Genomic DNA, 26,245 nt, shown 5'->3' on the forward strand with positions numbered 1-26,245 from the left:
TGAACAAATCTATTGTATCTGCCATCACAGTCTCCATGGATAATGAATTCCACATTTTAACTGCCCTTACTGTAAAGAACCCTTTCCTTTGTGGCTGGTGAAATTTCCATTTTCTCCAACCTTAAGGGATGGCCCCGAGTCCTTTTTACTGCCCGTGGGATGAATAGTTCTTTTGAAAGCTCCTTGTATTGTCCCTGAATATATTTGTATATAGTTATCATATCCCCTCTTATACGCCTCTTTTCTAATGTAAATAAATCTAATTTAGCAAGCCTCTCCTCATAAGTTAGAATGTCCATCCCCTTTATTAATTTGGTGGCTCTTCTCTGCACTCTCTCTAGTTCCATAATGTATTTTCTTAGGATTGGTGCCCAAAATTGTACTCCATATTCAAGGTGTGGTCTTACTAATGCTTTGTAAAGGGGCATAATTATGTTTACTTCCCTTCCATCCATTGCCCGTTTGATGCAAGATAAGATCTTGTTTGCCTTTGCAGCTACTGCATGACATTGGGCACTATTGCTAAGCCTGCTGTCTACAAGCACTCCTAAATCCTTCTCCATCAAGGATTCCCCCAATATATCTCCATTTAATTTGTAAGCCGCCTTTTTATTCTTGCATCCCAAATGCATAACCTTACATTTATCTGTATTAAACCTCATTTGCCATTTACCTGCCCACGTTTCCAGTCTCTCCAAGTCCTTCTGAAGAGAAATTACATCCTGCTCTGATTCTATTACCTTACACAATTTAGTATCATCAGGAAAGATGGAGACTTTGCTCTCGATCCCAACCTCAAGGTCATTAATAAACAAGTTAAAAAGCAGGGGTCCCAGTACCGATCCTTGAGGTACTCCACTCACAACTTTAGCCCAACCTGAAAAAGTTCCATTTATGACAACCCTCTGTTGTCTGTCCTTTAACCAGTTTTCAATCCAGGTGCATATATTATTACTGAGTCCAATTTTCTTTATTTTGTACACCAACCTCTTGTGTGAAACCATATCAAAAGCCTTTGCAAAATCTAAGTAGACAACATCAACTGCATTACCCTGGTCTAAATTCCTACTTACCTCCTCAAAGAAACAAATAAGGTTAGTTTGGCAAGATCTATCCTTCATAAATCCATGCTGACTATTACTAATAATTTTGTTTTCCATTAGGTATTCCTGAATATTATCCCGTATTAAACCTTCAAGTAGTTTCCCTACTATTGAAGTCAGGCTTACAGGTCTGTAATGCCCCGGGTGTGATCTAGCTCCCTTTTTAAATATAGGCACCACATCTGCTTTACGCCAATCTTGTGGTACTGAGCCTGTGGAAATGGAGTCCTTGAAAATTAAATATAATGGTTTTGCTATTACTGAGCTTAACTCCTTGGGAACTCTTGGATGTATGCCATCGGGGCCAGGTGCCTTATTTACTTTAATTTTTTCAAGTTGCTTATGAACTTCTTCCTCAGTTAACCAATTGGTCATTAATATGGAGGTTGTGGCTTCCTCCTGTGGCGCTACTGTTGAACTTGATTCTTCCCTGGTAAACACAGAGGCAAAGAATTTGTTTAATACCTCTGCTTTTTCCTTATCTCCAATAATCTGCCTACCCATCTCACACTGAAAGGGTCCTATATTTTCTTTTCTCGTTTTTTTGTTATTAAGGTACTTAAAGAACTTTTTAGGGTTGACCTTACTTTCTATTGCAATCCTTTTTTCATTATCCATTTTGGCTAATTTAATTGCCCTTTTGCAATTTTTGTTACATTCCTTATAATTCTGATACGATGTCTCTGTCTCTTCTGACTTAAAGAATCTAAACGCCTTCCTCTTCTTGTCCATTTCCTCCCCTACCTGTTTATTTAGCCACATTGGTTTTGACTTATTTCTTTTATACTTATTACCCAAGGGTATACACTGATAAGTGTGCTTTTCTAACAATATTTTAAAGACTGCCCATTTATCTTCTACATTTTTCCCTGCAAAAACATCATCCCATTGTATTACTACTAGATTAGACCTCAGTTTATTAAAATCTGCATTTCTAAAGTTTAAAGTCTTTGTTGAACCCAAGTAATCTGTTTTTTGATAATTTATTTCAAATGAGACCATGTTATGATCACTGTTACCCAAATGTTCCAGGACTTGAATATTTGTTATTACTTCTACATTGTTTGATATGACCAAATCCAGAACTGCCCCTCTCCTGGTTGGTTCCTCAATAATTTGGGTCATATAATTATCTTTAAGCACCCCCAAAAACCTGTTTCCTTTTGTTTAACGCTAATCTCATTGCCCCAGTCTATGTCTGGATAATTAAAATCCCCCATTATGCAAACATGACCAAGTTTTGATGCCTTCTCCATTTGCAAAAGTATTTTAGCTTCCTCAATCTCACAGATATTTGGTGGTTTATAGCATATTCCCACAAACATTTTCTTTATACTTTTACCTCCACTGCTAATTTCTATCCACAAGGTCTCTACATTTTCATCATTCCCTTCATAGACATCATCCCTTATAATAGGTTTTAGATCTGGTTTAACATATAGACATACTCCACCTCCCCTTCTATTTGTTCGATCCTTCCGAAAAAGAGAATACCCCTTTAAATTACCTGTCCAGTCATGAGTTTCATCCCACCATGTTTCAGTAATGCCTACAGTATGATATCATACTGCTCCCTTGCAGCTATTAATTCAAGCTCCCCCATTTTATCTGTCAGGCTTCTTGCATTAGCAAGCATGCATTTAAGTTTTTTTTCAGCCTGTACTATTATCTTATCTGCTCCTTCCTTTCTGCTCCCACTTGGTTTAGTCTTGAGAAGTTTTCTAGTATTATCTCTATTTACTATGGGTATCTCACTGCTTGTCAAACTTGCACTTGCCCCCATTCTACCTCCATACCACCTTGTATCCTCATCTATTCCATTTAGTTCATTATCTGTTTCATTCCCCTCCCCCCTCCATCCTAGTTTAAAATCTCCTCCAACCTTTTTAGCATTCTCCCCCCAAGCACAGAAGATCCCTCTTCATTGAGGTGCAATCCGTCCCTAGAATATAGATGGCACCTTTCAGAACAGGAGTCCCAGTGCTCTAAAAACCCAAACCCCTCCTTCCTACACCACTTTCTTAGCCATGCATTAACCTCCCTTATCTCTGACTGTCTCCCTGCGGTAGCGCATGGTACTGGTAGTATTTCAGAAAATACTACCTTGGAGGTCCTTGCCTTAAGCTTTTGGCCTAGATCCCTGTAATCATTTTTTAGGACCCTCCATCTTTCTCTAACTTTGTCATTGGTGCCAACGTGTACCAAGACCGCCGGGTCAATCCCAGCCCCCCCCAACAATCTGTCTACCCGATCCGCAATGTGCCGAACCCGAGCACCCGGGAGACAACAAACTGTTCGGTTCATGCGGTCCCGGCAACAGATTGCCCTATCTACCTTCCTAATAATGGAGTCCCCTACCACCACAATCTTTCTTTGCATCTGAGCATCCTGAGTCCCCACTGTGCTGGAGGAACTATTCCCCTGGCTGCTAGAGGAATTAGTCTCCCCCAGCCTTGCTATTTCTGCCCCAACATTCCCAATATCTTCATTCAACATGGCAAATCTATTGGGATGTGTCAGCTCAGAAACGACCTGCCTCTCCCTATTGCCCCTGCTTCCCCTTCTAACTGTCACCCAGCTACCTACCTGCTCCTCACTAACAGCAACTAAGCTACCTACCTGCTCCACACTAAAAGCGCCACCATCTGCACCACTAGTCGAAGCAAGGGCCTGCTCAGTGAGCTCTAATTCCCTTTCAAGATTGCCAATGTCCCTCAATATTGCAAGTTGCCTCTTCAGATCAGCAATCTCTGATTCTAAAGAGACCACCTGCTCACACTTCTCACAGCGGTATGCTCCTTGGAACAGCTGCTCCAAGTGCACATACATGTGGCAAGATGTGCATTGAGTGGCATTTTCAATCCTGATCATTCTAGCAACTATGAGGTTTAGAAGTACTAACAGTAAACTGTACTTCAATAAACTATACCTTGTTTAACTGCTTCCTTGTTCAAACTGCTTCTGGTTCTAACTGCACACACTTTAACCAATCAGCACTTCAATCAACCACACTGATTAATCAGTACACGCAAGGTTAAGTTTAGATGTTTAAGGGTACGGTTAAGGTTTTTAGGGTAATGATTAGCGTTAGCAGTAGGGATTAACTTTAGGGGCTTTAGGGTAAGGGGCTAAGTTTTTTTTTTTTAGGGTACGGGGTTGGAGATTAGGGTGAGGGGTGGAGGTTTGGGTTTTAGGGTGAGGGGTTAGCGGGTTAGGGTAAGGGGTTAAGTTTAGTGGTTTTTAGAGTAAGGAGTAAGATTAAAGGGTTACTATGGCAGCAAACGGCTAAATGTCCCGGCGGCTAAACGGTAGTGGAGTTTCTGGAAAGTCGGCGAAATGTCACAGAGCGCTCCCACTTGCTTCATAAATCCCTCATCTCGTTGCAGACAGTCGCAGACTTACCCCCGCAAGTGGCACCACTAAAATTAATACGTCGGCACAGCCTGGCACTGGCATATTCCAGACTTTGCGCCTGCATGTTGCCTTTGCAACGTTGGACCCCGAAGACGTTTTCTTCATGTATGCCGTGAAGTTCAATCTGACCTTGTGAGCCCACAACGGCTAAATGTAAGTATTGGCAGAATAATACCATTAAAATGGCTGGAAGAAGCTGCCTCGTAAATTACTTCTAATTTAATATCATCCGGCGAGATTGTATGTCTCATGTGAAGGCCAAAAGGATACTTTCACGAGATGAGTTATAATCGTCCGTTGGACGCTGTGTGCGCTTATTGGAAGAGTTAGTGATTCCTTTCACATGATATAAACGGTTACCATCGCTGAGAAATGAAAACAGGACATTTCTAGAAGTTGCTCCATGCAAACAGAACATGCATCTGGTTCGCATATTTAGTTAATTTGAACGGTTTTACGGCCCGGTTCTACACAATGATACAAATCTTTTATTTATTTTTTTCCCCAATCTTTTTTCCTTTATTGGAAGCATATATATAAATGACATACAGTAATAACAGTCCAATCAATACAGAAAAATTAGAAGTCATAGGCACATGACTGCGAGATGTATGGGATGCACCAACAAATCATTTTCCTGTTTTTATGTTAAAAGGTGGGGGAGTCGAGGGACAGGGAGATAGATGGGGACGATAAGAGGAGCGAGAGAGAGGGGGGGGGGTTGGATGGGGAAGGAGGGGGGGGTGGTGGGTCAGGGGAGTCTCCGATCACTCCCAGACCGGGGTGGGTCAGTTGTTGACTAGAACCTGTAAAAGGGACGGTGCCCCCGAGCCCGGCCATGGTTCCCACGTTTTGTAGAATTGGGGCATTCTCTGTTTCAGCATGGCTGTGAGCCTTTCCATATTCATAACTGTGTTTATCCTGTTCACAATTGTCCTCCTGGAGGGGGGCTTTTATTTGTTTCCAGGCCGCTGCAACTGAGCATCTGGCTGCTGTTAGTATAGTGGAGATCAGCCTGGATAGTGGGGCGGGGAGGTCCTCTATTGGTTTCCCCAGCACGTAAGTCAGAGGGTCCAAGGGGACCCCCAGTCCTAGGGTTTCGTATAGGAGTCTTTGGACTCTGGACCAGAACTTCTGGATCTTCGGGCATGACCACCAGATATGGGCCATGTCACCCTTTTGACCACATCCTCTCCAGCACGAATCATCTGTGCTGGGGAAGATCTGGCTCAGTCTGCTCGGGGTCAGGTACCACTGATATAGTATTTTATAGATTTTTTCTTTTGTGATGGAGCAAATCGATGTTTTGGAAACTGCTTCCCAGACATGCTCCCAGTCCTCAAGGTCCATTTGTATGTTTAGGTCAGTGCACCATTTTTGCATATAGGTATGGGGGGGTGGGAAGCCTCAATCATTCTGTAAATTTCAGAGATTAGTCCTCTCTGGTATTCGCCTTTTCGGCAGAGAGACTGGAATCTGGTCTGCGGGGGGAATTTGGAAGTTTGGGACAGAGCTCCAAGGAAATGCCTTACCCGAAGGAATTTGAAAATGGGGAGGTTGGGGGCGGAGAATTTACTTTTGAGCTCTTGGAAGGACAGAGCTTTGTCATTCTTCAGCATATCTGCAACCATTCTAATATCTAGGTCCTGGAATTGACCGAATTGGGTACGGGAGCACCCAGGTGGGAATTCTGGGTTTGCCGAAAATGGGGGGGGGGTGGGGGGGGTTGGGAGGGGGATGAAGCTAGGCCATATTTCCCTTTGTTTTTAATCCAGGTGTACCACGTGCATTTCATCGCCCCAAGCTCAAGTTTCTGGGGTCTCTTTTCTTTGTACACCTGGGACCATAGCAGAACCGGGAGGGGGGTGGGGGATGCGTGGTGGGACTCTATCGCTAGCCAGCAGTTGGAGTTCGGGGGATTATTCCAAACCACCGGTTGTTTCAGCTGAGCTGCCTGATAGTATCTGATCACGTCTGGGGCTCCCAAACCCCCTCTTGTCTTTGAGGACAGAAGTACTGACCTCAGGACCCTGCGTTTGCGTTGTCTCCATATGAAGCGTAGGATATGAGACTGTATATTCCTTAGTTCCGATACTGGGACTGGTACTGGAAGTGTTTGGAAATAATAAAGTAGACGGGGAAGGATATTCATTTTAGCGGACACAATTCTACCAAACCAGGAGATCTGGTGGGAGTTCCAAGCATCCAAGTCTCTTTTGATTTGGTCAAATAGGGGCGGGTAGTTAGTTTGATATAGAGAACTATATGAGTTAGTTATTTTTATTCCTAAGTATTTTATGGGGGAGGTGTTCCATTTATATTTATAATTCGACTGCAGCAGTTTCCAAATGGGGTCTGGGAGGGAGAGGTTAAGCGCTTCGGATTTATCCGTGTTTATCTTGTAGTCTGAGACCTGGCTAAATTGGTCTAATAGTTTCTGTAAATTGGGGAGGGAAATATGTGGGTCGGCAAGGGTCAGTATAACATCATCAGCGAAAAGGGAGATTTTATATTCTATATCTGCGATTGTTATGCCTTTGATGTTTGATTCGGCTCTAATTTGGGCCGCTAACGGTTCAATTGAGATAGCAAGTAATAGTGGGGAAAGGGGGCAGCCCTGTCTAGTTCCATTTTTTATTGGGATTGGGTTTGACTGTCCACCTGGGAGTTTTAGATATGCGGTGGGATTCTGATAAAGGGCACGGACTCCCTCGAGGAAGGGGCCTATAAAGCCAAATTTAATCATAGTTTGGTCAAGAAAGGCCCATTTGATCCGGTCAAATGCCTTCTCGGCGTCAAGGCTTAGTATCATGGCTTGGAATTTATTGAGATGCACGTGGTCGATAATGTCAATGATTTTGCGGGTGTTGTCAGAGGCCTGTCTTCCTGACACAAAGCCCACTTGGTCTATATGAATTAGTCTGGGGAGAATAGGATTTAGGTAAGAAAGAGAACTCGGCGGTCACTGCTTCTCTGACAAACTCCAACCAGGCACAATAAAACTAAAAAACTTTTATTGCATCAAAAGAAAAAAAGACATCCACATAGATGGGTTTAGAATGGAGTTTAGAATGGAGGTTTATTCATGGACATATCTATAGCTTTATTTTTGTTGCTGCGGTGTTCACACTCTGTTTACTCCTTGTTTTCTACATACCCACAATACCTGCCTTGTTTGCAGCATCAGTTTTTTAAGGGTTCAGTCCCTGATATCCTAGAGAATAGGATTTAGCCTGTTTGCGAGGATCTTGCTGAAGAGTTTAAGGTCTGTATTAAGCAGGGAGTGTGACGATAGTGAGGGTTTGGCCCGGGATTAACGGGGTTACTCCCCAAGGGCCCCCCTCTAACCTCGCCAGGGAGACAAGGGGTTAACTGGGCTAAGGCCCAGAAATGTGATTTAACCCTTGTTATAACATGAAAATGCTTATTCCCCTGTGTAAATGTATTGTTGCTGGGTCAGGGTCTGCATAACCCACCCACTGGGACTTAAGGGGTTAATCTTATATGCAGTGCTGAATAAACAGTTACCTGAAAACTGATAATTTGGGAACGGAGTAAGCCAGCACCCTGAGCTTTGGGGTGCAGCCTCAGGGGAACCCCCCAAGTACCCACATATTAAAAATATAACTTTGTCATAAGGGGGACATATATTTTTGATATTTGTGCCTCTCTGGGGCAGTCTTACAATGTACAGGCCAAATGCTAATTACCTCTGCCTGCCTTTGTAATGCGTACCAGGACCAAATGGTTTGACTCATATGAGTCTATTCACGTTTGATATGCAAGCTTCCTCTCTGGAAATGCATATCAAAGGGAGGTCTGGGCTAGGTGTGATACATAGTGATCAAGAGAGTAATTACCTAGTTGTTTATGCGGGAAGCAGGCACAAGGAATGGAAGTGTTTGTTATTCACACTTAGCAGGAAATCAAAATGAGTAACCTTATTAAATATAAGAATACTATGAGATATCCTTGGCTGAGCCTGCTAAGAGCTACATATTTGTATTTGTGGGATTTAGCATATCTTTTTGAATCTAAACACTGTATATGTAACTGCTGCTAAATGCCAGATATTAATATCTCTATTAATTTTCATATTACACTGTAATGTTTGGTCTCTCTGCGAGCGTCAGGTGTGATGGAATGTATTAATATGTCTCATCTGCTTGTATGTATTACGGAACGGAAGTTAGGCAATGATTTGCAGTAAATATGAAATTTTGGTTGAGTTCTGAGGAACCCCTGTTGTGATGAGCAGGAAAGGCTAGAATTTACAAGCCTGGTCATCAAAGGCTAAGTTGCTAATTGCTTATGCTTGGCCCAACTGACCAAAAGGAATTAACCAGAGTAAGTGTAACTTTTCACACTGGACCCTGGAAGTCCAAACCGAGCTTCAAAAGCTTCAAAGGGCCTTTTACTAGACGGCACGGCACCATAGCGGGGATACAAGGGTTAAAATGATATATAAGTCAGAGCCACCCTTTTACCAATGTTCTTCATTGTTCTTGATGCAAATGTTCTTCATGATCTTCATGTCTGCATGTCATCAGGCATGTGTCTTTAGGCAAGGTCTTGGAATGATGCAGGTATTGCTGTATGATCTGCCAGTCCAGAAGGGACTGTGTCATCATTGCCATCTTTAAGTAAGTGTCTATATTTTGCTGTTATTTGTACATATCTGTTGTGTTCACCTATCCTAAGGAATAAATACAATTTGTTATATCTAAGTCTCGTCCCAGTTCAAACCCAGGTATATATATATTTATATATAGTTTTGGTTTAAATTACAGCCTGTCATAAGCTACCGTGACAAGGAGATTGGTCTGTAATTACCGCATTGTAGTGGGTCCCTTCCTTCCTTGTGGATAATAGCTAGGTTGGCGGCCGAAATTGTGCCTGGGATCGGTTCACCCTCCAGAAAGGAGTTGAACATATCGATTAGGTAGGGGGAAAGGGATGTTGTGAACTTTTTGTAGTAGGCATTGGAAAAGCCGTCTGGGCCTGGTGTTTTGGCTATTTTGAGAGAGCTTATGGCTTGGGTCAGTTCCTATTGTGAGATTTTTTGGTTCAGGGTTTCGAGCTCCTCCCTAGTTAGAGAGGGTAGATTACACCGAGCCAGGTATTGCGAGGCTATTTCGGTACTATCCTTCTCTTGGTCAGGGGGGTGAAGATTGTAAACATCTTCATAGAAGTTCTCAAACTCCTGTGCAATCTCTTTCTCGACATAGGAAATCTGGCCACTTTTGGTGCGAATCTTCGTGATTTGGGCTTTTGCCTTTATACCTCTAAGTTTTGAAGCCAGGAGTTTGTCTGCCTTGTTACCCCTCTCGTAGAACCTTTGGTTGGTCCATTTTAGCGCTCTCTCTACCTCTTCGAGCTGGGATAGTTTTAGCTCTGTTCTTGTTTTTTCAAGTATTCTGAATAATCTTTTAGAGGGGGCCTTTTTATGTTGTTCCTCCAGGGCTAGGATCTTATCCGTTAGTGCTTTTTGCATTTTAAGCTTCTTTTTTTTCTTGTGGGAGGCTAGCGAGATAAGATCCCCTCTAATTGTAGCTTTGTGTGCTTCCCAGAGCGTTGCCGCTGCTGAGACAGAGCCTCTGTTTATTTCAAAGAATGAGGCTAGTTTTTGTTTGATTGACTCCACTACCTGCAGGTCATTGAGGAGGGAGCCGTTGAGTTTCCATTTATATGCGGAGCTCTTAACAAAGGACAGGGAGAGGGTCAATTAGACTGGAGCGTGATCGGACCATGTGATTGAGCCTATATATCTTTTAAGATAGCTAGGTCTATACTCTATTATAAAGGAAATTGCTAACCAGTCCTCCAATTTTATTAATTTTACTGCCTTTTTTCTCTGGGTCCTCTATAAATGCAAAGGTTAGGAGATGGCCTGTCAGTTTCAGGTTCAAGTTAACCCCCATATTATTGCAAGCATTCTTTTATATATTTTTACATTTTTATGTGTTTTTATTGTTGTATTAATTGTGTGTAATTGTTGTAGAGCAGTGTATATGATACAAGCTTTGTCAATATCCCGACATGATATGGTTAAGATAGTTGCACATTAGATTGTCTTCCATTATTCTTAGTGAGTGCTATTTGTAGGAGGTCCCAACTTGGACAATTATCCAATGGGAACCCCACGGACATTATGCAAATGTGTTTAAATAACACCAAGTGCCCCCACCACTCCATTACCCCTGAAGAAGTGACGTCAGCAGTCACGAAACGCGCATAGGGTGGAGTGTTTAGACGTGATACAGCGTGCATACGTTTGGAGAGGAGAAGGGGCGGATCAGCGGTGACGTCATCGGAGGAGGACAAGGCGCTCCGAGTCGCGGCCACGAAACGGGGATTCACGCCAACTCCAGCCTCCTTCTGCATCACCCCGGCATCCTCTCATGAAAGCGGACGGCACGTTGTATGCTGCATGTAGGGATTAACGGCATGTGAGTGTACTGTTGTTATACCCTGTAGTTTTTATTTATTAAATGTATGGTATCACACTATTGGTGCCCTATCTTTCCTTACCTTACGGTTTGTGGTGCTGTGAGCTTGTATCTGGAGAGAGGTCACATCGCCTGCCAGCACGTTGAGTTGGAGCCAGCCGCGAAGCAAGTGAAAGATACCTTTTGAGGCCCGCTAATATCTACTTTTAAGTAAGTAGCTGGCAACGGTGGGGGAGAGCAGGACTGACCAGAGGGTACTGCGCAATGGTTGTTCTGTTTTTTATGTTTTCAGATCTGGTTCTGCTATCTCAAAGGATTTAAGTGCATTGGACTTTGGACATAGTATCTCCATCATCAAGATTCTGGGACTTCATTCATCTTGTCAGGTTTAAACATCTGATAGTGCGCCAAGGAATATCTGTTTTGTCCATTGTCTGTTTTTTTGTTATTTGTATATTTCTTGCTATTGTTATACATGCCTTGTGGATAGGTTTGTTTTCCCATTCCTGAGGCAGCCATTCCCCAGTCTGCTAAGTGAGCCTGTGGGGATTCATATATTGGTTTTCTCCTTAATAGGGGATTCCTTTACTTTCTTAGAGCACTTATTTATCACTATAGTCGTCTATAAGTTAGGTTAATAGGTTGAGCGCTTAGTATATGTTTAGTTAAATTTTGTTTTCACTGAAGCTGGAGGTCATGCTCAGACAGCTCAGGAACCAGGTTTAGGAATACTTTCTTGAGGTAGGTTTGGATAGATTCTGGCGGCACTGACTCAGGGATACCTCTGAAGCGCAGATTTTGCCTTTGGTCTCGGTTTTCATGGTCCTCGAGGGCGCTTTTTAGTCCTGCGATTTTGTGACCCATTCTGGCCATATCATCTTCTGTGTTGGAGTGGGCTGTCGTAACGGTGTCCATTTTGGCCTCTAAGACCTCGGTTCGCGTGGTGAGAGTGCCCAGGTCTGATCTTATTCCCTGGAGGGCCGTCTCTAGGTCTTCAAGAAAGCCCCTTCTCATCCTGCGGAACAGGGACTCGAAAAAGTCTTTATTTAGTTCCTGTTGGGCCGGATTGATTTGGCTGAGCATTGTGGCCTCCGCGGCGTGCGCGAGCTCCTCACCGCCATCTTGGGGGTCAGAGGACGACTCTATCTGGCGCTGTGCAGGCGGAAAAAAATTTGTAACTGGGTTTTGGGGTTTCCTCTGCTGCTTTCCTGCCATGTCCGTGCTTTCAGGAAGGGTACTGGCCACTTTTTTTTTTTTTTTTAGCAGTGTGGGGGTGCTTAATTTAGTCGCTTTCTTTGGAGGGTGCCGGGAGCTCTACACGTAGCCAACCATTCACGGTGACGTCACCGGAAGTCTGCGATACAAATCTTTAAAGCCGCACAGCATGCGTTTTCATTTTTTTTGTTTACATCGGAGTGAAGTCGGGGGTCTCCGGAGCTGAACCCCATTCATTTCAGCTCCGGGGATCTCCTGCTCCCTGAGATACTTAACTCCGTAGGTGCTGCCGTTATCTCTCTACTTTTTAAATGTCCTGGTCACGCAAGGGATGGCCTTATGGCTTCCTGTTGGTCGGCGGGGGCTGGATATTTAAACCGCCATTATGGTAGCCCACTAGCCCACCCGGAGCTGCTACCGGCACCCCCACATTCATAATACAGTAGGGCCTTGTTCTCGGCGTTCCGCCAAAACGGCGGTACTGTTTCCTGACCAGTCATGTGTCCACGCATGCGCGGAAGGGGCCACCAGACTCTGCATATGCTCAGAATTCTGCATTCTGAGATGCAGTCGGAGGGAGGAGGGATGGGAAATCGCAGCTGAACATAGTTTTATTGGGGCGGAGCGCACAAATGCTATGTTCTGCTTTTTGACAATTTCCCGCTTTTCAGCGAGGGCCTAAATTAGAACTAGAACGGAACCCGCTGTATGAGTGGGGCCCGCCTGTATTGCAAACAAGGATGAATTGAAACCCTTTCTCTTTGTTTTGCAGATGCCCTTTGGACGCACAGCATTTCGGACGCCCTACCTCAGGTACAGTGTTCATATGAATGGGAGTCGAGGCGCGCTAATACTTAGCACCCTTTTGTGGATCTGGGCTAGAGGGGGAGATCCTTGGACCTCCGTAAAATCTGGGCTACAAACGCGACGTTCACTTAAATAGGTGATATCCATTTGCTTTCCGGAGATAAACGGGAATCTACAAAGCTAAATATATGCAAAAATAACGTCGTTAGTGATCTTATTAGCACTGGCGTAACGCCATGTGAGGTTAGCCCTGTGTTATCTTCATAATACATGGCGTTAAGCCTGTCTTACCCACCCAAAGGCGGCGTTATTCCCATGCAGAACATGAATAGGTATTTAATTAAAGTTAAAAGAAAGAGAAGAAAGGAAAAGGACTCTGTAAATAACAATAAGATAATTAAATCAGACCTAACTGTGGTTTCACACTTATCCTGACCCTGTAACAGACCTGTATCGGGGTGTGGATGTGAGTAACGCCACCTTTAGCTCTGACATTACTCAGGTGTAAGGTCCGGGGGAACACACCTCCCTAAGGGGGTTCCCCCGCGACTTTACCTACCCACGCTCCGGTCCTGCTCCCTCGCCGCCGCAGGCGGGATCTTCCTTCCGCTCCGCTTCCCGCGGGGGCTACTGAATGCGCGCATGTGCGCGCACGATCGAGGACTTTCACGTCCTCCCTCAGGAGGAGTTCCCGCCCCCAGCTCAGGCTGCGAGTATCTCTCCCGCGCGGCACACAAGCCTCGCATCAAGAGCAGCTGTGGTAATTATCTCCCCACCAATTCCTATCTTCCCTGGGGCCGCTCCCTTGTCACTCCCCCTCTTCCTATTGGGCCTTCCTCCTATTTATACCTTGCTCAGCCATTCTTTCTTTGGCTGAGCATACAGTAGCTTTGTGTGACCTGTGTTACCCACGGTCGTGCCTGTCTCAGTTCTTGTCTCTTTGTCTTTTCTAGTGATCCCTTGTGTACCGAACCGGCTTGGCTGTGGACCCGCTCTGGACTTCGACCCTTGGCCTGTAACCTGATTTCCTGAATTCTCCGACCCTTCACCTCGGCTTGCGGAGTCCAACCTACCCCCAGGCTCTCGGTACCAACTATCTTCTGGAACCTCCCTTTTCATCTGGCGAGTATCTTACTTATCTTTTACTCCCAGACGGTTCCAGACGCCTGTTTTCCACTTTCCAGGCGTGTCCCCGTAGCTGTGGGTGCAGTTGTTACCTCTCTCACCTCAGTTTCGGGGTCCCTCCTTGTCCGTGGTGAGCACACCGTAACATCAGGGTTCTCAACTCCAGACCTCAAGCCCCTCCCAACAGGTCAAGGACCGAGTCACTGATTGAGCCACCTATGCTGAAGCTGGGAGCCACTGATCGAGCCGCCTGTGCTGAAGCAGGGATATCCTGAAAACCTGAACTGTTGGGGAGCACTTGAGCACTGGAGTTAAGAACCCTGCTCTAACTAACGTAGCGTTAAATCCCTGCGGTAACTATAACATCGCTCTGCGGATCTGCGCTGTTACAGGGAACACCTCTCTTGCATACTGTAGCATTATCACTAGCGTCTGTTATAGTGACGCGAGGGCTCGTTACAGCTGAAAACAGCGCTTAGCGCATCGTTACTGAGCTTCAAAGATCCCTGTTAGTAGTAAGTGAGTAGTTGGCATACTGTATGATGCAGTAGTGGTACTTTGCCAGGTTTAAAGATGTCCTACATGTATTCAGCACTCAGACAACACTCTTATTTGAGAAGGATTTACATAAAGGGAGAGTTTCTATCTAAAATACAACTTTTAAACAAAAAGCGGAATTGTACTTTTGTAACTAAAAAAAGTAGTAGAACTCTGGGCGTTATTTATCAAACAGAAAGTAGTTTTAGAGTGTACACCCTATCACCGGATAGCCAACTCCAGTCCTCAAGGACCAACCAATAGGTCAAGTTTTAAGGATATCCCTGCTTCAGTCAATGATTGGGCCACTTGTGCTGAAGCAGGGATATCCTGAAAACCTGACCTGTTGGTGGCCATTGAGGATACTTGTAATCATAGTTATCTTTCACTTTTTGCCTTGTTAATTGTTATATGCTTGATACCAAATGACAGTGTTTAGAATACAGTACCACAGATCAGGGATTGTTCATGAATCTGCCATGCGTATTTTAAGGCCGCGTCCATCGTCCGTGCGACATTGTGCACGCCGCAAACAAAAGGCCGAAAGTCAATGAGGATGGCCATAGAGTCCGCATGCACGAGACCGATGGCGCGGCCAATTTTTCACGAGAAACCATTTTTTATTTTGCCGCGCCATGCGCTGTTAAGCCAATGAGGGCGAACTGCGCACGTAACGTCACGGGCACGCCTCCGACACGCCTTTTTATTTTGACGAAAGTACTTTTTCACGCCTCCCCACGACGTCTCCTCTTCCAGATCCCACATGCCACGGATCGCCTCTGCAGCAGGCGCGGGCCTCTGCTGGTACGAGTTATTCGCGATGGGTAAAAATGAGAGAGACAGGGAGAGAAGGAGAGAGAGGAAGAGTGAGAGAGTTAGAGAGAGAGAGAGAGAGAGAGAGAGAGAGAGAGTAGTGAGATACAAAAAATAGGAGAGAGAGAGTGAGACAGAAAAAGAGAAGGACAGAAAGTCCCAGAAAGTCAGAGAGTCAGAGAACCCATTGACTTATGTACCTCCCGAAACACTAATGTACACAAGATGTCAGTTATACTAAGCTCTGTTAGCCTGTGTAACGTGACATTAGCCTAAATTACCGGCATGTTTATACCCAGTTCCACCAAAGTGAGGGATATAATGTTAACAAGGTTTTATTCATTTAATGTTATGGATTTCGTGATAACGAGATGCAAAACAGGCATTCATCCTAACAACGCAAAATCCACGAAAGTCTAACGCAAGAACTGAAGGTTAGTTTAAGGTCATGTCTAAACTTGGCATTGCTCCCATCGAGACCCGGTAACAGGTATTTTCCTGGAGGGGACAAGATGCCCACTTAGTAGAGTTTAACTTATATACAGTACCTCCCAAAACACTCCTCTATACAACCCGGGGAGAGAGACCCTGAAAATAACCTTGATGAGTGTTTTGGTCAGTGGGTACTCTACTAAATAGAACTCTCTCTCTCTCTTGATATGAATAAGGCTAATACATACTTAACATCCCATTATTGGAAGCCAAGGCAATGTGGGATTACTGTAACGGTAACCCTGTGCTAATGAGATACACCACGGCCGGTATTTCTGCATTTAATTAACTTTGTGGATTCACGTTAACCTCGGGGAACATGGCGCCTGTTCCAGTTTTAGGTATTAACCCTTATTTATCGGAGCTTAGTGTATCTCATGGAGAGATGCTGGTAAACACACCTGAGATACTCGATATATATTGTCTCTATCTTACCGTCCTCTCCCTAGGTGGTTTTGATTTGTACTCTCCAAAAACTTTTACCAAAAGCTCCAATGGAACCAATGACTACGAAAATGGCCAGTGTTCGACGCACATCAATCTGCTCCGTTTCTCTTTGCCGCAGTTCTGTCAATTTTACAAGTGACTTGCAAAATCGCGACACATTTGAGCTGAGGTCACCTGTTGTTCAGCAAGGTCCAGATGTGTATGCGTCTGGATCTGTTGATGCCAATACCCAGAATCCTTATCTGCAGGTTAACCGCTGTAACAGAAATATATCACCAAAAGCCAGTTAACTTTAGGGTCGATTGCCAGGATGTACATATCGTACCTTAATGAATTTCCCCCCACTGTGGCTCTCTGATTAAGATATTTGCATTTTGCACTTTTTTGTGACCAAATTACACCACGGACAGCAAAGCAAACTGATTTACTGCCCATTGTGGTACAACAATTGATGCATGGGGGGTTATTCATTAAACTGCGATGGTGACGATCAGGGCACTATCATAGTTTAATGAATAACGCTCTAAGTGAGTAATTTAAAACATGATTTTCTTAGCATAAATGTATAAAACAAGTCCAAATATACATAATGGGCACATCTTAAGATGATATATTTAAGTGTCTACAACAGGGTTGGCCAACTCCCGTCCTCAAGGGCCACCAGCCGGTCAGGTTTTCAGGATATCTGGGCTACAGCAAAAGTGTCTCAATCAGTCAATGAATGGGCCACTGATTTAGCCACCTATGCTGAAGCAGGGATATCCTGAAAACTTGACCACTTGGTGGCCCTTGAGCTTGAGGACTGGGGTTGGCCAACCCTTGGTCTACAACGTCTTACATAACATCTTCTAAATATAAACCCTGTTTTTGTCCAAAAGCAGGTATTCCAGCCTGTAAAAAATATATCGGTTTCCTGTGTCTTTATGGCAAAAGCAAAACATCGTAGCCTTGATTCCATCTAACGCCTAACCTGTTCTAATGCCACTGTTACCAAGAGTCAATAAAACTGAAACTCGCACAACAAGTGCACCTCACACACCCTGCCGTATAATTTGTTTTGCTATGCCAGAGTTTGTGCCAAGATCAGCACCAAACATGTGGAACAATGCAACACAAGTCAAATGTTTTCACGAGTCGTGAAAACAAAGGCTGTCGCCAAGGCAGCCCGTCATCCTGCTGCAGGGAGTTGGATTGAAGTTTTATGAACTTCTAGCTTAACGATAGAGCGGTTCCTGATAAAATCAGAAACACAAAGCAGGGCTTAGGCAACCACTTAACTCCGTAGTTGCTACAGCTCATTGTGAGTGCTGCTAAGACCTTGCTGTCTAGGGAGCCAGCGTGGAACAGATTGTGTGTCTAGCAACTGGAGAAGCCCCTACCATTCTCAACTCATTATCCTCCCTGCATCATTTATATTGGAACAAACAATACCAAACAATGTTAAACCAGTGAATCATGGCTTTGAAAAAAAACAAAACAATGAAGAAAACTAAACCAAAAGGTTGAGAATAGTCGCTCAAAGCCGCCCTGATGGAGATTTTCACATAATAAGGAATGATTATAGCGGTAATTCATTTATATATTTTTCAAGCAACATTTTGGATAAAGCCTTGCCTAGCCAAAATATTTGCTACCGAGTTTGTATTAATACTAGGAAGTTTCTTTGAGATTTTAGTAATGTCACTGGTTGAAAGATCAGTTATTGAAATAACAGGCACACAAACCTTACTACAATTTTATAGTGTGTTTTTTTCCAGAAACTCAGTCTAATTTTAAGTGCTTTACTCCGACCACATGAACATTCATTGGGATTCAAGGAGAGAATCTGGTAACATTTTGTTCACGTTTCTCCCCACTCTGCCCTCCCTGTGAATTTTGGGGAAAATGCAAAATAACATCTCGAACATTCCCCCCCCCCCATTTATTTGGTTGTGAAAGGTGCAGACTTTCCTCTGCCAGCTAAAGATCGTCTCCGAACCTTAACACATTGGCAAATATTAAAAAATGCATAAAAAAAAAAAAATGTGCCCATCTCTAGATTAAAGCACATATTTTCTAAGCAGGTCTATCTGATAAAACACCTTCTGGGGTTGGAAGTACTCATATTTACTAATGTCTTGTGCCTTAAAGCTGCAGTCCAAGATGCCATAACCCCCGTCCCCCCCTTTAATACGTGCATCAATACAATCCACACAATGATTAGTAATTAGCTAAGTTGCTGATCGATCCATTCTCCTGTGATCTATCAAAGCATATTCGGCTCAGGGGTTCACTATATAGCTATCAGCAGAAGAGGACCAAAGATGCAAAGCTCTGTGGGGAAGATCATGTGACCAGGCTGTCACTAGATACAATTGGTGCACTGCTAGAGAGAGGGCAGTGCTCAAAAAGGGGTGTGCCAGAGCCTGTTTCAGAAGGGGAATGGGATGTGACTTAGCAAATCTGGCACTTCTGATTTATAGGACATATGCAAATAGCCAGTTAATTGACTAATCAAAGTCAATCATATTTTTGATGGAATGTAACTTTTTCGAGCTTTTTTTGGAAGCAAAGGCGCATATTAACTTCTTCACCCAATAAAACATTTGCAAACTGTGGTGGCGGTCGTAGTGTGGAGTTCCGGGCTGTTGCCCGGTTTGACTTTTCCTAAGGCCACTATTATCTCTCAGTAAAGGGTGCCACAGTTAAAACCACCAAGTTGGGTAGAGAAGATACAGAGGGGTATGTTAATGTTGCCAAGCAAGATGATATTTCACACTGTTGAATGGATCCCAGAGAGTCTTGTGGAGGGATCAACTCCTTGGGTGACAACTGGTCTTTTACAAGGCACATCGAGTTCAGGCTTATAAGAGACATACTGTAGACCTCTTTCTCCAGGGCAAAAGAGAATAAACCCAGATATCTCCAGAATGAAACATGACACGCAGGCATAATAGAAATACACATACTGTTAGAGTTCATAAGACTACCTCCACTAACCTTATTAATTATCTTTTGGTGTGACAGATGGCTAGCGACTAATGAATATAGAGTTTGTTCAACCAGCTCCACGCACTAGATCAGGGGAGGCCAATTCCAGTCCTCAAGGGTCATGTTTTCAGGATATCCCTTCTTCAGCACAGATGGCTCAATCAGTGGCTCAGTCTTTCAGTTGGCCGCCCCTGATCTAGTGCGTGGATCTGGTTGAACAGCTCTATATTCATTAGTCGCTAGCCATCTGTCATACCACAAGATAATTAATAAGGTTAGTGGAGTTAGTTTTATGAACTCTAACAGTATGTGCATTGCTATTATACCTGCGTGTCATGTTTCATTCTGGAGATACCATATCAGATAGATGTTAAGAGATAACAGAGGCAACATCTTCAAAACACCTCCCTGCAATCAATCTGTCACATGGAAGAACTTGATTATCTAGTTCCGTACATATGAACGTGACATAAAAGTAACCTTTTCCTTATACCCACCATCTAGTGAATGGGCAGCCAACTCCAGTCCTGAAGGGCCACCAACAGGTCATGTTTTCACGATATCCCTGCTTCAGCACAGGTGGCTCAATCAGTGGCTCAGTCTTTGACTGAGATTGAGCCACCTGTGCAAAAGCTAGGATATACCAGTACTAAAAAGATGACCTGCTGGTGACCCTTGAGGATTGGAGTTGGCCACCCCTGCATTATGTAGCCGAGCCCCCCCTTTTCCCCTACCGTAGGTGCGGGGGAGCTGGCGGCTAGGTGCCAGAGACGCGATCGGGCAGGTGGTGGCCATTTTGAAATGTTGCGCATGCACAGTACGGGCGTGACGCATGCACAGTGTGTGTAGAGTTGCGGCGGCTATTTTAGGTGGCTCCGCAAGTGCCGCATGGGACTACAGATCAATCATCTGTTCCTTAGCAGGTATTAAAATGAAGTAAATACAACCTCAGATGAACAACAACACATGACATATTACACCGTGTCAGGATTTATTTAACAAAATTAAAGCCAAAATGGAGAAGCTATGTGTGAAAAACTAAGTACACCCTTACTGCTTCCATAGGAATTAAGATGCTAAGTAGCAGACAGGTGCTGCTAATCAAATGCCCTTGATTAATTGATCACCAGCAAGTGTGACCACCTCTATAAAAGCCGAAGTTTTAGCAGTTTGCTGGTCTGGAGCATTCAGGTGTGTGTTAACACAATGCCAAGGAGGAAAGACATCAGCAATGATCTTAGAGAAACAATTGTTGCTGCCCATCAATCTGGGAAGGATTATAAATTCATGTCCAAACAATTTAAAGTCCATCATTCTACAGTGAGAAAGATTATTCAAAAGTGGAAAACATTCAAGACAGTTGCCAATCTTCCCAGGAGTGGACATACCAGCAAATTCACCCCAAGGTCAGACCGTGCAATGCTCAGAGAAATTGCAAAAAACCCAAGAGTTACATCTCAGACTCTACAGGCCTAAGTTAGCATGTTAAATGTTAAAGTTCATGACAGTACAATTAGAAAAAGACTGAACAAGTATGGTTTGTTTGGAAGGGTTGCCAGGAGAAAGTCTCTTCCCTCTAAAAAGAACATGGCAGCACGGCTTAGGTTTGCAAACTTGCATCTGAACAAACCACAAGACTTCTGGAACAATGTTTGGAGAGACGAGACCAAAGTGGAGATGTTTGGCCATAATGCACAGCGCCACGTTTGGCGAAAACCAAACACAGCATATCAGCACAAACACCTCACACCAACTGTCAAGCACGGTGGTGGAGGGGTGATGATTTGGGCGTGTTTTGCAGCCACAGGACCTGGGAACCTTGCGTCGACCATGAACTCCTCTGTATACCAATGTATTCTAGAGTCAAATGTGAGTCCATCTGTCAGACAGCTACAGCTTGGCCAAAATTGGGTCATGCAACAGGACAATGATCCCAAGCACACCAGCAAATCTTCAACAGAAAGGCTGAAAAAGAAAAGAATCGAGGTGTTGCAATGGCCCAGTCAAAGTCCAGACCTCAACCCAATTGAAATGCTGTGGCTGGACCTTAAGAGAGCTGTGCATAAACAAATGCCCACAAACCTCAATGAACTGAAGCAACGTTGTAAAGAGGAGTGGGCCAAAATTCCTCCAAAATGATGTGAGAGACTGATAAAGTCATACAGAAAACAATTACTTCAAGTTATTGATGCTAAAGGAGGTTCTACAAGCTATTGAATCAAAAGGTGTACATAGTTTTTCACACATGGCTTCTCCATTTTGGCTTGAATTTTTGTTAAATAAATCACGACACAGTGTAATATGTCATATGTTGTTGTTTATCTCAGGTTGTTTTTACCTAATTTTAAGTCCTGCTAAGGAACAGATGATTGTTATTATGTCCTGATATGTAAAACCATAGAACTCAGGGTGTCCTTTCTTTTTCACACAACTGTATATATATAAGACCTAATCCCCCCTCCCCCTCCTTTTCGGGACTGCTAGTTAGAATAAGGGGTTAATAGCATTAATAGATTGTGTGTGTGTGTGTATGTATATATGTATATATGTGTGTGTGTATGTGTAACTACCATATGAGTTTTCCTATGTGTTTTTCAGATAGTCACTGTTAGATTGCAGTTGATGTGGCTGGCAGATATATGTATGAATGTCGGTGATATTTGCATGGAGTAAACGACGGTATTTGTTAATCCTGCAGTTACACAATGTAACTAATAATCAACCAAAACAGATACACTGTAGGTAGGACACGGATGGCCACTCCTGCTGTCGGACACGGCATTGTTATGTATGGTATCATAGCTACGATATGAGTTAAGAAATGGTGGAGTTAGCAACAGAAAACGTTCCAACTACACAAGGGAGATAAGCTGAAAAATTAAGTGTTATCTGTTTTGTGACGGAAAGGGGCCCATGAACCAGCATAATTAAGGTTAAATCCGGTCTCTGCTTGTCCTTCCCTGGGGCTCATCTGGCCACCAGACACAAACCTACCCCGTTTTTTATATACTGTAACCAGGAGCCCCTTGCCTACCCTGTAACTGTGATTCATTATTCCTGAGTGTGTAACTGTATTAACTAGAGAGGTGAAAGGTACACTAAAGATCCCAAATAATGGCGCACTGCAGTCCTGTTATGTAATGTAGTGGTCAGAAACAGCTGAAAATTAAAAACATTTTATTACAATATAATTAAAATAGATATACACCCAGGTAATGGTATATATCTAAAAGAAAGGTCCCTCTATGTAGTATTCCATGTAAATAGGTCCTGCTTATGGTATTGAGGACATAGGATTAATAGTGGATAGGTAACCTAATCAGATACCATATAAGTTCTCGAATCTAAGTGAGATGTCCCTGTGCTTATTCAATGATCTAGTGAAAATAGGTGCTGGATAATGCCGCTACATAAAATAATAAAATAACGTAACAGTGTCTAGAAAATAAAGGAAAAATGCTCTCAGTGTGTTCAGACAGAGATTGTGCATGCCTCAGAAATTAAACCAACATTGCTCTCAGTGTGTACAGACATAAGTAATATATGTCTAAAGTATATAAGGTGCTAATTAGTACTTCCACAAATAGATATAAAGAGATAATAGTGTTGACAGCTTAGAGCAGAATTCTCTCAGTGTGTTGAGCATAGAAAGTGCACATATATAGAGTACAGTATATTGAGCTACATATATCCCACAGTACCAGTAAAAAATACTGCTGTAGTACCAGATTACTACCAAGTGATATATGCCTTAAAGATCTTATGGAACAACACCATTAATAGTTTAATAGGTGTTTGTGATGCCGAAGAATACCTCCACGAATAGGTATAAGGTAGTTGTAATACCTAGCGATTTAGAGCAAATTGCTCTTGGTTTGTTAGACATACAGTATACTTATATGCATAGTGTGGTGTGCCGGACTGCGCATGCGCCACAGTCCGTGTGAAGAATGCTACGGCAGCAGTCTCCGAATGCAGGTAAGTGTAGAGAAAATAGGGACTTTCTCAGAATGCTTAGTGGCTAATTATAGAGATGCCATAGTATTGATTTGTATTTAACAGCTTGATGCAGAGTATGTTAGGACCTATCCGCTCGTGCGCATGACATTTATTGCTCAATGTTCCATGTTAGTTCCTATAATGAACAACAAGGAGAGTGTAAATACGCCAAATGATCAAGGTCTAAAAGTAAGAGGATGTCGCATATGTGAAAGAAAAAAATGTGAGAAAGCGCTAAAGTTTAAACACCAATGTGACAAGTTACAAAATATGTAATGTCGCATATATAGTGATTATTTAAACCCTATTTAACCAAAGAACACAGTTCTGTCGGCAAAGACCCGACGTACGTTTCGTTGCTCTACGCAACTTCTTCCGGGGTGGGTGTTGCCGCGTCCCTGTCGGCCCCTTTATACGTTGTGGTTGTCATAGCAACCCAAGGATGCTCAGTAGTGCCGAATACCGTGGTGGTGGGGCATATGTACTGCACCCTGATGGTGTGATGGTATAATATAATACATAAATCAGTATGAGTTCTGGCAATGAAGTTTATTGTATACAGTTTATACAGTAGCCAGAAAGTATGGCTTTAGGCTAAAGAAGAGCCCATTTTTGTTAAGGAAAAACTTAACAGGTCTTTGCCGACAGAACTGTGTTCTTTGGTTAAAGTTTACCTCATAAATATACTCTATTGGTACTCGCTTATGTGACCGTGTCTTAACCGACATGATCACGATGTTTGGGAAGCGTTCACTATGCCAGCAAATACTATACATTAGTTTAAGAAAATAAAACTACTATGGATACGTGATATATATATTTTCTTACAGTCTGGTCATATCCTGTCAATGGGACATCATTTTGATATGAAGTGTCCTGCTTCCAACAATGCCCTAATATAGGGTTTAAATAATCACTATATATGCGACATCCTCTTACTTTTAGACCTTGCTCATTTGGCGTATTTACACTCACCTTGTTGTTCATTATAGGAACTAACATGGAACATTGCGCAATAAATGTCATGCGCACGAGCGGATAGGTCCTAACATACTCTGCATCAAGCTGTTAAATACAAACCAATACTATGGCATCTCTATAATTAGCCACTAAGCATTCTGAGAAAATCCCTATTTTCTCTACACTTACCTGCATTCGGAGACTGCTGCCGTAGCATTCTTCACACGGACTGTGGCGCATGTGCAGTCCAGCACACCACACTATGCATATAAGTATATGTCTAACAAACCGAGAGCAATTTGCTCTAAATCGCTAGGTATTACAACTACCTTATACCTATTCGTGGAGGTATTCTTCGGCATCACAAACACCTATTAAACTATTAATGGTGTTGTTCCATAAGATCTTTAAGGCATATGTAACGGGTATTCCCCCACCCAATCGCAGATATAGTTTGAGTGCGGAGAACCTACTGTTACCAGGTGTGGTGCTTTACCTGTTAGGCTCACAGGAGGGCTGAGCTTCCGCCACGGGGAACCTGGGGCAAGTATATTATGAGTAACCCTGTACTCGGTGCAGCGTCTCCACATGCGATGGCTCCCACCAGAGGGGGAGTGGTTCCTCGCAGGACAATATATATCACTCAGCACACAGTATGTATAACAATCAATACCTTTACTATTGTAACCATACTCATGCATAACAATCAACAGATCAACAGGTGTCCCTCTCTAGAGGAGACACTAACTAATGCTTCTCGCAGGATGCTACCCCCTTCACCAGGTGATCCCACCCCGTATCCAGTAACCACATACAATACGTCCCGCACCCTTAAAGGGAGAGGATAGGTGTGACTGCGCAGCCACTAGTCCCGTAAGAATAATATGTAGGATCGTTGGTGCACTTGTTGATGGTTACCTGCCGAGCACTCCAGTGCCCGGGCCTGCAACGGAGCTTCGCAAAGGATCCGATGATGGAGGAACACAGGAACTACCGTCCGGTGGGTCCCACCCGGATGGCATCTGCAGCAACAACGAAGATCTGCGCTCAACCCTCTGGACGGACGCGCAGCGTCTGCTGAGTCCCTAACTAACACTAATAGTAAGGGGCAGGGTCCCTAACCTGCAGCCTGTCCCTACAACACTCAACTACTGGTGACTCAGGGCTATCTGGGACCTAGGGAGCTGCTGGCCTAGTGCAGGGAGTCACTGACTCCTGCACCCTACCTCCTTCCCCTGGCTGCTCCTGGCACTCACCGACAGTCCCAGTACCTGCAGCAATGCGCTGCAACCTCACACGATGCCCTCTTGTCAGCCCTCACAGCACTGACAGCCGTGACACTGACAAAACTGCACACCACACGCACCTAAGGGCAGAGTCCCTAACCTAGGGGCCGTCCCTTATTACTTACCCACTAACCTGGTGGGGAGTTGGGGCCTGTCTGGGACCTGGGGGACTTTACCTGGTGTAGGAGCCACTTGCTCACTACACCCTTCCTTCCCCTTCTTGCTCCCAGCTCCAACTGCCATTGCTCTAAGCCTGCAAAATGTATCTATCTGCCTGTGTGGGAATCCTGGTCTCTCATTGGCCACCTTGAGGCACCTGGTGCCTGCCTCTCTAAGCCTCATGGGAGTTGTAGTCCCATGGAGGCTGTTTCTGTATTGGGGCTGCGTGCGCGATCCTACTGCGCATGCGCAACTCCCTAAGGGCTGCCTCAACCTCCTAGTCTGTACCGCGCACGCACGATCACGCCGCATGCGCGCGCACCCACAATGGCGGCCCCCGCTAGCCGGGTACGCCGCCGAGCCTCCTACAGCTCGGCTCGCTCCCTGCACCGGCCCCCAACTTTGGGAACAGCCGGCGGGTCCGTCGCTGCCTCCGGCGGCACCCGCGACCGCGCTGACCCAAAGGAGG

Source organism: Ascaphus truei, chromosome 19 (genome assembly GCF_040206685.1).
Source record: "Ascaphus truei isolate aAscTru1 chromosome 19, aAscTru1.hap1, whole genome shotgun sequence".
Lineage (NCBI taxonomy): Eukaryota > Metazoa > Chordata > Amphibia > Anura > Ascaphidae > Ascaphus > Ascaphus truei.